Here is a 16,826-nt window from a genome sequence, read left to right as displayed (position 1 = left end):
TCATCAGATCCTCCTGTCCACCCTCTCATCACTCGGCATCACAGGGATTCCACTTCGCTGGTTTGAATCCTATCTCACTGGTAGGTCTTTCAGGGTGGCCTGGGAGGAGAGGTATCCAAAGCACATACACTGGTCACTGGGGTTCCTCAGGGATCGGTTCTTGGACCCCTCCTCTTCTCCACATACACTACATCACTGGGTCCCATCATACAGGCACATGGCTTCTCCTACCATTGCTACGCTGATGACACACAGCTCTATCTCTCATTTCAACCAGATGATCCAACAGCAGCTGCACGGATCTCAGGCTGCCTGGCGGACATCTCGGCATGGATGAAAGAACATCACCTTCAGCTCAATCTGGCAAAGACTGAGCTTCTTGTCTTCCCTGCCACTCCAGCTCTACAGCATGATTTCACCATTCAGCTAGGTTCTTCTACAATAACCCCATCAAGTTCAGTCAGAAATCTTAGTGTAATCTTTGATGACCAGCTGACTTTCAAAGACCACATTGCAAAAACTGCTCGGTTTTGCTGGTTTGCTCTGCACAACATCAGAAAGATCAGGCCCTTCCTTACACAGCATGCTGCACAACTTCTTGTCCAGGCCCTTGTCATTTCTAGGCTGGACTACTGTAATGCTCTTCTGGCTGGACTTCCATCAAACACAATCAAACCTCTACAAATGATTCAGAATGCAGCGGCACGACTGGTCTTTAACGAGCCCAAAAGGGCCCATGTCACACCTCTCTTCATCTCCCTGTACTGGCTCCCGGCTGCAGCTCGCATCAAGTTCAAGACACTGATGCTTGCATATAGAACAACCACAGGTTCAGCAACCTCCTACTTCCACTCACTTATGAGAATCTGCATCCCCTCCAGAAGTCTGAGATCTGCGAGTGAGTGATGCCTCGTGGTACCATCACAGAGAGGCACAACATCACTTTCCAGAACGTTTTCATTCACCGTTCCTAGCTGGTGGAACGATCTTCCCACCCCTATCCAGAATGCTGATTCCCTGACAATTTTCAAGCAACACCTGAAAACTAATTTCTTCCGTCATCACTTGACTTCATCTTTAAAAAAACAACATAAAAAACCTTTGCTCTCTTTCCTTAACCTCTCCCTGTCTAGCTAGTATTTGCTTTGAACAATGCTTGAAACTTTGTATTACAAGCACTTCCTGTGTCTGTTTGCCTTTTTATAATGAATCGCTTATTGTATTCCTCAATTGTGAGTCACTTTGGATAAAAGCGTCTGCTAAATGAATAAATGTAAATGTAAATGTAAATGTAAATTTTATTTTTATTTCATTGCATTGCTTGCGTATTTTACTTGATTTTATTGTTTTGCATTGAATTTACGCAAGCACCTGAATGGCATCTTAGTGCTTGACTTTCTATTTTTGAAAAAGTTTTTTTTATTTTATTTTATTGAATTGCATTGCTTGCATATTTTACTTTATTTTATTGTTTTGCATTAAATTAATTCAAGCACTTGAATGGCTTCAACTTTGTGCTTCACTTTGTATTTTAATAAAATAATATTTTTTTTATTTGTTATATTATTGCTTTGCGTTGCATGTGTTACTTTTTTGCTTGACGTTCTATTTTTAGAATTTTGTTTATTTTTATATCAAATTTTACTTTATTTCATTACTTTATTTTGCTTTCCATTTAAAAAATATTTTTTATTTTATTTTATATATTTTTTATTTCTTTTTTTTACTTTATTTTTCTTGACTTTATATTTTTAAAAATATTTTTGTTTCATTTTTAGATCATATTTTACTTTATTACTTTATTTTACTTGACTTTATATTTTTAAAAATATTTTTATTTTATTTTGTTGAACTGCATTGTATTGGCTTCCATATTTAACTTTATTTTATTATTCTGCATTGAATTAATGAAAGTACTCGAATGGCATCATCTAGGTCCTTGACTTTCTATTTTTGAACTTAATGCAATTAACTTGAAACTTTCTGTACAAAGCCAACTTATGGCCATGCTATTTATGATTTTTTTTTTTTTATGTACTGTATGAACTCTGAAGGTTTTATATGTGTTTCTGAAGTGTTTTTATGGTGGTCTTTAAACTGACGAAGCACAATCTTTCTCATTTCTGGTAATAATGCTTTTCTCCAGTGCTGTTTGAACAACCTCCCCGGAGGCTGAAGCGTTTCTCACTCAAGCTCTGTTAAACTGAAAGCAAACACACAGCGATCTTTCATGTTTTTAAGCAGTATCACATTGCACCCAAACCTTCATGTATGACAGACTCGCTCTCTCTGGACTGTACTAAAGCGATCCGTCCGTTTCTGTGCATGAGAGATAGACATCGCGTTCAAACACTTCTACAGTTTGTCAGAAGCTCTCAGATTGTGACGTGTTTGAAGGCCTGGACTGCCGAGGCCAAGAGCCAGAGTAAAGCTTTGGGAACGCACTAAACTTCTGCTGATCCCAGCAAATCAAATCACACAGATGGAGGGAGAGGATGTGTGGCCGTATCCAGAGTTCAGCTCCAGGCCGCGCTCCAAACAGGACGGGAATCTGATTTTTCCAGCATTTAGCAGTGGCTTCATCTTAGTGCTTTACTTTCTAGTCTACAATATATTTATTTTGTTACTTTACTTTATTTTATTTTATTATTGCATTGCATTGCATATTTAACTTAATCTTATTGTTTTGCATTGAATCAATGCAAGCACTTGAGTAGCTTTTAGTTTTTCACTACATGTGAACCTTTTTTTTTTTTTTTACTGCATTGCATTGAATGGCATATTTTACTTTATTATTGTTGTTATTAATGCTGACCATATTGTAGAACTTGACTTTTTCCTGTTTGAAGCTATTTATTTTAATTTTATTTTGTGGTATTTCATTTCATTTTTACACTTGATTGGCTTTATCTGAGTACTTTATTTATTTATTTATTTATTTTATTTATTGAAATGTATTGCATGCTTCTACATATCTGTCTAACTCACAATATATGCAGTCTTATAAGTGGCTTCTCAGTCATTTAATGTGCTGCCTGCGTAGGTCATCATATGCACACTGTAGATCCATTGCAAAAGTTAATTTGACTTCCTGATGACTGACTTTGACCATTAATCTGTATTTGAGCATCCTGACATATCAGCTGACTCAACCAATGACATGAGTTTGGAGGCGGAACTGTCTGTTTGACTGACCAATGACAGACGTAATTACAGCAAATCAGGTTGGAGCTGCTGGTGCCACAGAATGACACTGAACAGCTCAACATGATCCTGTTAGCAGATGAAATGAGTGTTTTCTCTGTGATTTTAGAGTTTGTCTGATCATGAATGGTGTGAATCCCTCCATGTGCGGCTCATAATGTGTGCTGAGAGCTGAATATGGCTCAGAAATCTGCCAGCGGTTCACAGCGCAGGTGAAGCTGAGGTCACGGATGATTATGGGACATTTGGAGGCTTACATTCAAAGTGCTTGTTCAAATCCACACAAATCACTCACAAGCTCCTCTGAATATCAGACGTACAGCTGTAATCAACTCCTGTGCTGCTCTTCGTTCTTAAAGGGACAGCGCACACAAAAATGGCCAGGATGCTTTCCATTGACAAGATAAATACTTATGTTGATTAATATTATACATGTTTCTTAGTAGTTTCATTTGATTGTTTTTGTGTCAAGTTAATGCAAGCACTTGAATGGCTTCATTTTGTGCTTGACTTTCTACTTTTGAACCTTGTTTTTATATTATGGGCTGGTTGCACAGACAGGGCTTAGACTAAGCCAGGATTAGGCCATAGTTCAGTTAGGACATTTAAGTAATTTTTATAAATGTGCCTTAGACAGAAACATTCTTGAGACAAAACAAAGGCATTGATATATTTTAAGACCAGTCAGTGCAAGTTTATTTCAGTTGAAACAACTCAGATTTACATTTTAGTCTGGGTCTAGGCTTAAGCCTTGTCTGTGAAACCGGGGGTAAATGTTTGTTTGTTTTAACAAGTTAAAGGCTTTTGTTAATTAATATTATTATATGTTTCTTCTTAGTAATACTTGTGTCAGTGGTGTCATTTAATGATCTAATTATTTTATTTTACTTTATTGCACTGCATTGTGACTGCATATTTTACTTTTTTATATATTTAACTTTCATTTTATTGTTTTGCATTAAATTAATGCAAGCACTTGAATTTGTGTAGTTTTTCTTGTGCTTGAATTTCTATTTTTGAACCATATTTTAATTTTAATTTTATTGCACTATATTGTATTCCATTGCGTATTTTACTTTTTATTTTATTGTTTTGCACTGAATTAATATAAGCATTTGAATTGCTTTTATTTTGTGCTTAACTTTTGACTTCTGAACTCTTATTTCATTGCATTCCATTGCATATTTTACTTTACTTTTGAATTAATAAGCACTTAAATGGCTTTATTTTATTTTATTTTATTTTATTGTATAGCATTGTATATTTTACTATTTATTTTATTGTTTTGCATTGAATTAACTTTCTACTTCTGAACTATTTTATTTTATTTTATTTTATTTTATTTTATTTTATTTTATTTTATTTTATTTTATTTTATTTTATTTTATTTTATTTTATTTTATTTTATTTATTTATTTTATTTTATTTTATTTATTTTTTTTATTTTATTTTTTTTCATGCAGTGGATTGCATTCCATTGCGTAATTTTCTTTATTTTATTGTTTTGCTTTGAATTAATATAAGCATTTGAATAGCTTGAATATCTTTTGCTTGACTTTTTACTTTTGTAAACGATTTTATTATTTTATTTATTCTATTATTTATCTATTCTATTATTTATTTATTCTATTATTTTATTCTAAACTGTGTATAATTTATCATTTCTTCACATTATAGCCATTTACGCTTATTACACATCATCTGTATTTCATGAACGTTTGATATTAAATGGCATAATATACCGTCAGACAGTCATTATTGCAAAATAATGCAGTAAAATCCGTTTTCAGGGTGATGAGACCTTGATTTAACGACTTGTATAAATGTTGTTACAGTCTGTAAGAGTCTAAATTAAGTCTGATGATAGTGGTTTAGTGTGTTTTGGAGGGTCACCAGCGGCATGTTTCCATTTCAAAGAGCTGAAATCATGGCCGTCAGTGTGACCTCTGTGACCTCTGTGACCCCTGCAGCCGCTCCAGAGTAAACACTCTTATCTGCGGCCTGTTTTTTGGCTCTCTGACCCTCCGTTAACCTCGTCTGTAACTCATACAGCGAGCAGCGCATCATAGATCAGAGGAGGTCAGAGGTCAAGCTCCTGATTTCACTCGCTAATTTTGATTGTCGTTTGCTGATTAGACTTGGATAGACGCTGATAGACAGCGACAGCGGCCAATAACTCAGCTGGGATGCGTTTAATGCAGTAAATATGAGACAGCGATACAACTTGAATTATACAATGGAATAGTTTTGGTTTTAAAATCTGCTTGGATGAGCCACATTTGCAATTAAAAGCTGTTAGACATATGCACACTGTGAATTATAAATTGTCTTGTCATGATATTATCTACATTATATATCATTATCACTAATTCATTTAATTATTTACTGAAATTTGGTATTTTAATCAAATTATTATTACTGAACTGTTAATAACTGTTAATGCTAAACTGATTTAATTTGAATTTATTTATATTTTATTAGTATTCATTTTTATTTAATTTATTATTTTATTAGTATTATGTTTTATTTTAATCTGATCGGATGAGCAACATTTAAAGTTAAATACAATAAAATAAAAGTTGATGTACACACAAACACCTGTTAATTCTATATAAATTGTCTTATTGTGATATCTATATTATTACATTATCATTAATTAATTTACTTATTGATTGTAATTTGGTGTATTTGATCAAATTATAGTTTTCAAATGATTAAATGTTTATTATTATTATTATTACCTATTAATTCTGTAGGCCTATAAATTGTCTTTTGTGATATTACTAATATGATCATTAATAATTATTTATTGAATTTTGGTCTATCGTATCATATTATTATTGCACTATAAAAACTATTATTTTATTTATATCATATTTGTATTTATTGATTTATGTATTGATTTTTATTTTTATGTAATTTGAATGTGATTGAATGAGCCACATTTTAAGTCTTAAAATAAACCTTGATATACACAAATACCTATTAAATCTATATAAATTGTGATATCTAGATTATTCATATAATCAATAATTAATTTTATTATTTATTGAACTTAAATGTATTTTATTATTATTACTATTGAACTGTTTTTAAACATTCATTTTATTATTTTATTTATTATTTGTTTATTTCTATTTGTTTAGTTTTATTTTAGTCTGATTATATAAGCCACATTTTAAGTCATAAAATAAAAGCTGATATACAAACAGACACCTGTTAGTTCCATGCGAATGTAAATACGATAATGTCTGTATTAATAGTAGTAATTAGTTTTATTTCGCACTTTTTAAACTTTTATTTTATAGTTTTATTTATTATAGTGCTGTCAACCGATTAATCGCATCCAAAATAAAAGTTTTTGTTTATGTAATATATGTGTGTGTGTATTTATTATGTGTGTATATATATAAATACACACACATGCATGTATATATTTTGAAAATATTTACATGTATATATTTATATTTAAATAATTTATATTATATATATATTTAATATACCGATATAACATTTTTCTTAAATATATACATGCGTGGGTTTGTATTTATATATAAATAATAAATATACACAGTACACATACATATATTATGTAAACAAAACTTTTATTTTGGATGCGATTAATCGCGATTAATCGGTTGACAGCACTAATATATTATTAAATTGGATTGAATTAATCTTTATTTTAACCTTAACTTAAATGTTATATTTGCAGATGTACAGTTCTGAGATTTCAGACCAGCTCAAACCAGCTAAGACCAGCACCTCATGTTAGGCCGGTTCGGTCTGTTATCTGTTTACTGTCAGATGCGCTTTTGTTTATCACGTTCCTGAGACGCTATTCCTGTAGCTTTAAGCAGGAACAGCTTTAAGCGGGAATGTGCCTCAGGAGACGACAGAAAATAGCTTGGCAAGGACACACTAAGTGTTGCCACGAGATAAAATCTGTTTGGTGGAACTGATCTGACGTTTCTTTTTATAGAGCAGCACCCAGACCCGCTTCACCCGGGCCACCCTCGGACTTCCTCCGTTACACCGGAGACACAAAACAAGATCGAGCGCTGATTCTCGCTGACGTTCAAAGACATGCAGACCTTTCTGTAAACAATCCTAAACACACACATGCACTACCAGTCTTTGAACAGTAAGATTTTTAATGTTTTTTTGTTTTTTTTAAAGAAGTCTCTTCTGCTCACCAAGCCTGCATTTATTTGATCAAAAAAAAATTGTACAGTAAAATTTTCAAATGTTTTTACCTTTTAAAATAACTGTTTTCTCTTTGAATATATTTTAAAATGTAATTTATTTCTGTGATCAAAGTTGAATTTTCAGCATCATTACTCCAGTCACATGATCCTTTAGAAATCATTCTGCTCAACTTTTTTTATTATTATATTAACTGTATTAAAACAGTTGAGTAAATTTTTTCAGGATACTTTGATGAATAGAGAGATCAAAAGATCAGCATTTATGTGAAATTTTTTGGGAGGGGGGGGGGGATTATAGAATTTAATACTTTTATTTAGCAAGGATGATTTGAATTGATCAAAAGTGATGAGAATGGCATTTATAATGTTACAAAAGATTTCTATTTCAGAGAAAAGCTCTATTCATCAAAGAAACCTGAAAAAAATCTACTTAATTCTACCTAAAATTATGTTTTCAACATAATAATAAAAAAATGTTTTTTTGGAGCAGCAAATCAGCATATTAGAATGATTTCTGAAGGATCATGTGACTCTGAAGACTGGAGAAATGATGCTGAAAATACAGCTGCGCATCACAGAAATAAATTACATTTTAACACATATTCAAATAGAAAACAGTTAGTTTAAATAGTAAAAATATTTCAAAATTTTACTGTTTTTGCTGTACTTTGGATCAAATAAATGCAGGCTTGATGACCAGAAGAGACTTCTTTTAAAACATTAAAAATCTTCCTGTTCAAACTGGAGTTCCTGCCGTTTGACGGACGGATTGAGTTTATGATTCTCTGATTTATTGATGCACTTCCATGCAGACTATATTAAGACACTGTATCTTAGGGAATATAAACCACACAGGCCTATCAATAACGCCTGTCCTTAAATAATGTTGAAGAAGCTTCTTTAGAACTGGTTTCACAAACTTAACATGTTCTTCCTCAGTATTTTTGTCTTGTTTTTCAATACAAGTATCTACATTTTCTCACATCGATATTTACTTGAGATGCAAAATGACATGAAATATTAAATCTTGTTTTCTGGAAAATGTGTCAAAATTTGAGTTTAGCCTATACTCAAAACTGTTTTCCCTTTGAAAGACGTTTATTTCTCTGACCCCACTGACAGATATTTGTTTTTGTTTAAGCAAAAATTCATTTCATTTTGATACAATTTTTCAGGAACGCCATTTTGCTTCTGAAGTAAATATATCTTGATTTAAGAATGTTTTGTACTGGAAAACAACAAAAAACTCAGGAAGAACATCATTTTTGGCAGTTACTCTTATTAAAAACAAGCTACTTGAAACCTTTTTAAAAGTAGGCTGTTTTAACTATGAAATATGTTGTTCTGCCATCAAAATATTTTTTTATTATACAGAAACATCTAAATTGTGGTGGCAGTAATGGAAATGTATTTATGACTAACAACAGCATTTAACTCAATCGTTCCCTCAAAAAAGGTGAAATGAATCAGTGATCTGTTAATGAATCATCTGAATGAACTGATTCACTAAAATGAGTCAGACTTGCTTCAGTGTTTCATTATTGCATCAGTTCTGATTATTGCAGTCTTGATCCTGTCTTTATCGCATTTTGAAAAATTGCCCTTTTGTTACACTGTTATGGTTATTTGTCTTTTTCAAAAAAATATCTTTTTCAGAGCTTGACTGACATGATCTCCATGAACTGTCATTGAATTCTTTACCATTTCTCGTTTTGTGCTGCATGAAGTAAAACCACATGTGTTTGAAGAGCGTGAGAGTAAACAGAATAATCATTCTTGTTCAAACTGTTTCTTTAAGCAGACTTAATGACTAAAAGTTCAGATACACTGGTACTTTCAGCCATATAGCAAAAAAAAATAAAAAAAAATTAATATAGAAAAAATGCCCCCAAAAATTTCAAAATATATTTTCTTCCAATATATTTTTTTGGCCTTTTTATATATACATACTTGAAAACATATTTAATATATTCTTTTAAAAGCACTTCAAAATATAATTTGCCCTCCAAATATTTCAGTCCAAGAAAATACATTCATATTGTCAGGTTTGGACGGAGAGGCAAACACAGGGTTAGTGGGAACACACTTCTTTTATTTCCTTCCACAAACATAAACTGATCCCGAAGGATTTCAAACAAAACGTAACTTAAAACAAAGGGGTCCTTTAACTCAGTGACTTCGTCCAACTCAAAGTGACACTTTTGTGATAGGTCGGTCGGTGAGGCTTACAGGACGGAGGATCCAGGCAATCCAAGAGGTGAGTAGGGAAGTGAGCCAGGCTTACGACCTTGATACCAACCAACGCAGGATTGTGGTGAGTGACTTGATATAGCGAGCAGGTAAGTGATGACAGGTGGTAATCAGTACTCCGGTGATTGCGAACGGGTGTAGGTGGTTGGTGTGGATGATGCTGTGGGCGGATCTGTGACAGTACCCCCTCCCCCACGGGCGTCTCCTGGCGCCCGGGACCGACGGCGAGGGCGACCACGTCCTCTTGGGGCAGGGCGGTCGGGGTACGACCGGTGGAAGTCGGAAAGAAGCGAGGGGTCCAGTACATCCTCTCGGTTTACCCATGATCTCTCTTCGGGCCGAATCCTCCCAATCCACCAGGTATTGGAGTCGGCCGCCCGTCGACGGGAGTCTAGGATTTCTTCGACTCTGTAGATGGTCCCACTGGGGTCGGCCTCGGGAGGAGGAGGTGCCGTGCTCTGCGGAAGGAGGGAGAACGGGATTAGTGAGCGGTTTTAATAGGGATACATGGAAGGTAGGTGAAATGCGGTAAGTTGCTGGGAGCTGGAGCTCGTGGGTGACTTCGTTTATCCGTCTTATTATAGGGAAGGGACCGACATAGCGAGGGCTTAGCTTCTTGCAGGGCAGGCGGAGGCGAATATCCCGAGTGGAGAGCCAGACTCGGTCGCCGGACGGTATAGGGGCGTGGCGGCGCGATGGGTATCTGCATGTCTTTTGTGCCTCCGTACTGCCCGCTGGAGATGGACATGCGCCGTGTCCCACACTCTTCGCTCTCTCGAAACCAGAAGTCAACCGCCGGGACTTGGAAGGCTCTCCGGTCCAGGGAAGAGCGGAGGTTGAAATCCTAACAAGCATTGAAATGGGGTGAGACCGGTAGTTTCTTGCCGCAGTGAGTTTTGGGCGTACTCGGCCCAGGGTAGGTACTTGCTCCAGTGGTCCTGGTGGCGATGGCAATAGGCGCGCAGGTAGCGCCCAATCTCCTGGATTTTCCGTTCCGTTTGGCCGTTGGTCTGTGGGTGATACCGGAGGACAGACTGACAGAGACTCCCAGTAGCCGGAAGAAACTACGCCAGACCCTGGAAGTGAACTGAGGCCCTCGGTCGGAGACAATATCTTCGGCAGGCCAAAGTTCCGGAAGACATGTTGGAAGAGAGCTTCCGCAGTTTCGAGGGCTGTGGGTAATCCTCGTAAGGGGATCAATTTGCAGGCCTTAGAGAACCGGTCGACCGCAACGAGAATGGTGGTAGATCCGTTGGAGGGTGGTAGGTCTGTGGCAAAGTCAACTCCGATATGGGACCAGGGCGGCGTGGGATCGGCAGGGGACCAGTTTTCCTCGGGCAAGTGACGGGGGTCGAGGTGATGGCACAGGCGGCACAGCCTCGGACGTAACGGGCAACGTCCTGGTTCATGTTGGGCCACCAGTACTTGTTCGAAGGAGCGAGAGAGTGCGTTGTGGCCGGGTGGCGGATCCCGGAGGCGTGTGTAGAGAGTCCAGAAGGGGAGGCGGAAGGTGGCTGGTATGTACAGCTTCCTCTGGAACTCCCGGCGGAGCAGGCTCAGATTGAGTGGCAGCACGGATCTGGTCATCCACCTTCCATATGATGGGGCAAGCGAATATTTTGGGTGGCAGGACTGGTTCTGGATGTTCGGGTGATGGGTCGGGCTGGTGCAGGCGGGACAGAGCATCGGCCTTGAGGTTCTTGTGGCCGGGGCGATAGGTGATAGTGAATTTGAATCGAGTGAAGAAAAGGGCCCAGCGGGCTTGTCGGGGTTTAGGCGCTTGGCTTCGCGAAGGTACTGGAGGTTTTGTGGTCAGTAATCACTTCAAGCGGATGTTGTGCGCCTTCTAGCCAGTGCCGCCACTCCTCCAGTGCTAGTTTGATTGCCAGTAATTCGCGGTTCCCGATGTCGTAGTTTTGTTCTGCTGGGGACATCTTCTTGGAGAAGTAGGCACAGGGTGAAGCACTGGAGGTTCGCCTTTTAGCTGCGACAAGACGCGCCAATTCCCACCGTCGAAGCATCCACTTCCACCACGAAGCGTTGATTGGGGTTTGGATGGGTGAGTGTTGGGCGGTGCAAAGGAGGACTTTAACCTTTGGAAGGCTTGCATCGCTTGAGGCGTCCAGGTAAGGGATTTCGGTTTTCCTTGGAGGAGAGAGGTTAGAGGAGCTGACAGATGGCTATAATGGGCTATGAAACGTCGATAGAAGTTGGCGAACCCGAGGAACCGTTGGAGCTCCTTGATAGAAGATGGTTGTGGCCAATTCTTTACGGCTTTCACCTTGGCTGGATCCATTTGTACTCCATCGCGTCGATGATGTATCCCAAGAAATGGATCTTTGTTTGATGGAATTCACATTTTCGAGCTTGAGATACAGTTGATGCTGGCGGAGGCGTTGGAGAACTTGGGTAACATGGTCTTGGTGCTCCTCGAGGGTGGAAGAGTAGATCAGGATGTCATCGATATAAATGAGGGTGAATCGGTTGAGCATGTCCCGGAAGATCTCGTTCATGAAGTTCTGAAATATTGATGGAGAGTTCGAAGGCCATACGGCATAACCTGATATTCGTAGTGCCGGTGGGCGTGATAAAGGCTGTCTTCCATTCATCTCCTTTCCGTATTCGGATTAAATTATAGGCGCTGCGGAGGTCGAGTTTGGTGGCTTCGGGCCCCACGAAGTTCTTCTAAGGCAGCTGGGACCAGTGGTAAGGGATAGGCGAATTTGACTGTTTGTGCGTTGGCGTTCTGTAATCTATACATGGGCGGAGGCCCCGTCCTTCTTGGCGACAAAGAAGAAACTGGAGGCTGCGGGAGATGTGGAGGGACGGATGAACCCTTGCTGTAGCGCCTCTCTCACATATTCTTCCATGGCGATGCGTTCCGGGATTGAGAGGGATAGGCGTGACCTTTAGGCAGTTTGGCCCCGGGTAACAGGTCAATGGTGCAGTCCCAGGGTCTGTGCGGAGGAAGGCAGTGGCGGCCGTTTTGCTGAACACGTCTTGGTAAGGGAGGTAGGCTCTGGGAATCTTGACCGAGGTAAGTGTGGTAGGGCTCTCTCACGGTGGTGGAGTTGAGTGGGAGAGATGGTACGGACTGGCGGTACCGGGAGACTGGGGAGACACTTTTCAAAGCAGGAAGCACTCCAACGAAGGATTTCTCCCGAACTCCAATGCAAGTCTGGATGATGTTTTACGAGCCAGGGACGACCCAGCACCACATCCACAATGGCTTCCTCCAAGATAAGAAAGGAGATTTGTTCCTCGTGAAAGTGTCCAACGCGGAGCGTGACCTCTGGAGTGTGGTGGCGTACCAGCCCTTTGCTCAACGGTTTGCCTTGTATGGTGGAAATCCGGTAGGATGTAGTACTCCGGAGCCGGGGTAGTTGGAGTTGAAGGAGGCTGGCCGAAGAGATGAAATTTCCGGCGGCTCCGGAGTCAATGAGGATTTTAACTGGAAAGGATCGGTTCAGGTAAATGATTAGAGCATCACTATGTGGAATCTTGGAAACATCAGGGTGAAGATGGACCGTACTCACCGTGGAGTTCGCGGGGCGAACGGGGCAGGCTACCAGGGAGTGACTTCCCGAGCCGCAGTACATACAAAGATTGTGGGTTCTCCGGCGGGCCCGTTCCTCCGGAGATAGGTGGTACCGGTCCACCTGCATGGGTTCCGGTACAAGTGGGACCGATCCTTGTGAGGTGGTTGCTGGGGTAGTCTCCGAGCGACAAGCATTTAACTGTTGTGAAATGTGCAGCGATTTCTGGAGAAAGCCCTCCAAGCCCACTGAGTCTTCAATAACAGACATCTGCTGTTTTATGGAGGGTGCAAGACCCCGTCGATAGGCGGCGAAGTGCTGTCTCGTTCCACCCACTGCCGGCGGCTAGAGTGCGAAATCTTACGGTGTAATCATGGATGGACATGTTGGCTTGTCGTAACTGAAAGAGCTCTTCGTGAGCGGAGATGGAGGAGGCTGTATGGCTGAACACTTCACTGAAATGGTCGGTGAAGGCACCCAGTGACCGCACGACGGGCTGTGTGAATTCAGGCGCCTCAGCCCACTGTAGGGCTCTTCCGGACAGCAGGGACATGATGAAAGCTATCTTTGCCCGATCGTTCAGGAATTGGTGAGGTTGAAACTCAAAGTACAGGGAACACTGAAGCAAGAAGCCACTACAGGTGGCCGCATCGCGGAGTAGAGGGTAGGTTTGGCCATTGGGCACCCGGAAGGAGATGGGATGGCGGAGGAGGCTGGAGGGCTTGGCGGAGGCGTGAACTAGTTCGGTGAATGGGTCCGGTGTTGGAAGAGCTTGGTCTTCCATCTCAGTTTAACAACGTCCAATTACTCCTTTTGAGGGGTTGGTATTCTGTCAGGTTTGGACGGAGAGGCAAACACAGGGTTAGTGGGAACACACTTCTTTTATTTCCTTCCACAAACATAAACTGATCCCGAAGGATTTCAAACAAAGCGTAACTTAAAACAAAGGGGTCCTTTAACTCAGTGACTTCGTCCAACTCAAAGTGACACTTTTGTGATAGGTCGGTCGGTGAGGCTTACAGGACGGAGGATCCAGGCAATCCAAGAGGTGAGTAGGGAAGTGAGCCAGGCTTACGACCTTGATACCAACCAACGCAGGATTGTGGTGAGTGACTTGATATAGCGAGCAGGTAAGTGATGACAGGTGGTAATCAGTACTCCGGTGATTGCGAACGGGTGTAGGTGGTTGGTGTGGATGATGCTGTGGGCGGATCTGTGACACATATACATCATAAAACTTTATTTGTTGTCTATAATCCATAAGAACATATGACACATTTGTATAAAAGTAAATAATGAATAAAGCCCAAATATAGGCTATTGTAAGATTGGAAATGTATTTTCTTGCCCCTGAAATACATTTAGAAATATATTTTGGTGTATGAATATATTTTTCATTTATTTTGTTTATTTAATGTATTGTTTTATTTTAATGAATTGAGCTTCACTGTTTGCAACATATGTTCAAATATATTTTGGCCAGAAAAAATGTATAATTTTTGCCATATGGGAGACCTGTGTGAACAAGCATATTTTAACTTAAATATGAATATCATATGTTAAACTTGCAGACTTTAGCAATATTTTACATATATGTGAATTTGCTCTTTATTGGATAAGATCATCAGCTCTTTCTGAACAAACAATCAGACGGATTTGACGCTGGCCGGATGATTGTGGACAGACGTCAAGAGGAGAGAAAGGTGAAATGGAGAACACATGAGTAAGTGAAACTGTGCAAACACAATGTGTACGTACAGTAAAACAGTGTTCGCTGAAGGACCAGCACCTGCTTCTACTTACAGCACACACCAGAATCCACTTACTCCAGCCAATAAACGCTGTAATCCTGCAGAAATCCAGCAATCAGCATTCCTCTTTCCTCAAGAGCAATCACAGTCACGTCAGAGGAGCCCAGGAAAGACCAACCGCCTCGGATACACACAATCAGATTGAAAGCAGCAGTTTGAGGAGGTCCTGTCCTGTGCGTTATAACAGAATCATATGCAGCGACGATTTACATTCAAACTTCATCAACGTCTTAATGGCTTTTGGGATTGTGTTGTGATCCCGGAAATGCCCAGAGCAGTGCTGTTTTAGTATCGTTTCTGTTCACATTTTTATTATGTTTTTACTTTTATATCATTTTAATTTTGTCATCCGTTTTCACATGAATTTTAGATCAAGTTTTTGTAATTTTCTTGAGTTTTTGCCATTTTTTTATGTTCGTTATATATTTACTTAGTAAGATTTATATATTATTTAAATTGTAAAGAATTTATACATCATGGTATTATTTATATATTATTATTATTATACATTTGTGTGTGTGTGTGTGTGTGTGTGTGTGTGACAGTTCTTATGTTTTATTACTCAAAAACAAATAACACATTTGAATTAAAATCAGTATAAAAAAGCTACCATGATGTATAAATTCTTCACAATTAAAATAATATATAAATTGAATAAATAAACATATGGTCATATATAAATCTTTATTATAATAAATAAATTATAATACAATGCATTTTTATTATACATCTGCGTTTATAATAATTGTATTATTTTACTTGTTATTTATTTGTATGTATCAGTTTCAGTTTATTTACTGTTAGATACTTTAGTATTTAAACTAAACTTTATTTCAGTTAATGTTTATTCTATTTCAAACATTTATTTAAATGTTTTCTTTTAGTTTTAGATGTAGTTAACTAGTATATCCTTGATAACACTGGCTCATTGTATGTTTGATTATTAAATATTAAATATGCTTTGATCTAAATCTTGGTTTTAATCTAATAGTCTCACCTGTTTACCACAACGTTACCAAACTGTAATTCATTCCACATAATTCTACAGATTTTACCCTTTATAAAAACTATAAAGTTTGCTTTAGGCTTTATAAATTTTTACTGGACAATAAGGCAAAAATATGGCTTAATAATGATTTTTGCAGTGCATATACACTGTAAAAATGTATTTTTTGAATATCATTGGAGTACGTTTTACAAGAAAATACAATTTCATGTTTAATTCCATGTGTGACTTGGTTAATTATTGGTTAAATTTACTAGCAAAATCAAAATTGAAAGTAAATCCTACACCATTTATTGATTGATTTGAGTTTAGTTGACATTAAAAAGTGGTTTATTGGTTCTTGGTAAACAGCTAGTTAAATATTTCTATTTAAAGTCAGTTTGGAGGTCAACAGGGCTGCCATAAACATGTTATGAAAAGATGATTCCTCCACAGATCTGAGTGTTTGCCTTCAGGCAGAAATCAGCAGCTCTTAATGAGGCGTCTTTTGGTTTTATGAGGCCGTATGTGGTGTAAATAGAGAGCATCGGGCCGTTTCCCCCCGCAGGTTAATCTGATGGGGATTAAGGGGCTTTAAAGCAGCAGAAAGACCCTCACGCTGAGAGCAGACCTGAGGGGTCCCGCTCCGGACTCAGCGCTTCGAGGGCCAGCTGTCGTGAAGCTGCTCCGGGACACCGAACACAGCGGGACCTGCTGCGCTTCATCATACACAGATGAGATCTCACACAGGACAGGGGCGTTATCATAACTAATACTAAAAACACACACACACAAAAAAAATAGAAATAGAACAAAATACTTTTTTTCAGCT

Source organism: Onychostoma macrolepis, chromosome 25 (assembly GCF_012432095.1).
Source record: "Onychostoma macrolepis isolate SWU-2019 chromosome 25, ASM1243209v1, whole genome shotgun sequence".
NCBI classification, from domain to species: Eukaryota; Metazoa; Chordata; class Actinopteri; order Cypriniformes; family Cyprinidae; genus Onychostoma; species Onychostoma macrolepis.
This window is presented reverse-complemented; position numbering follows the sequence as displayed.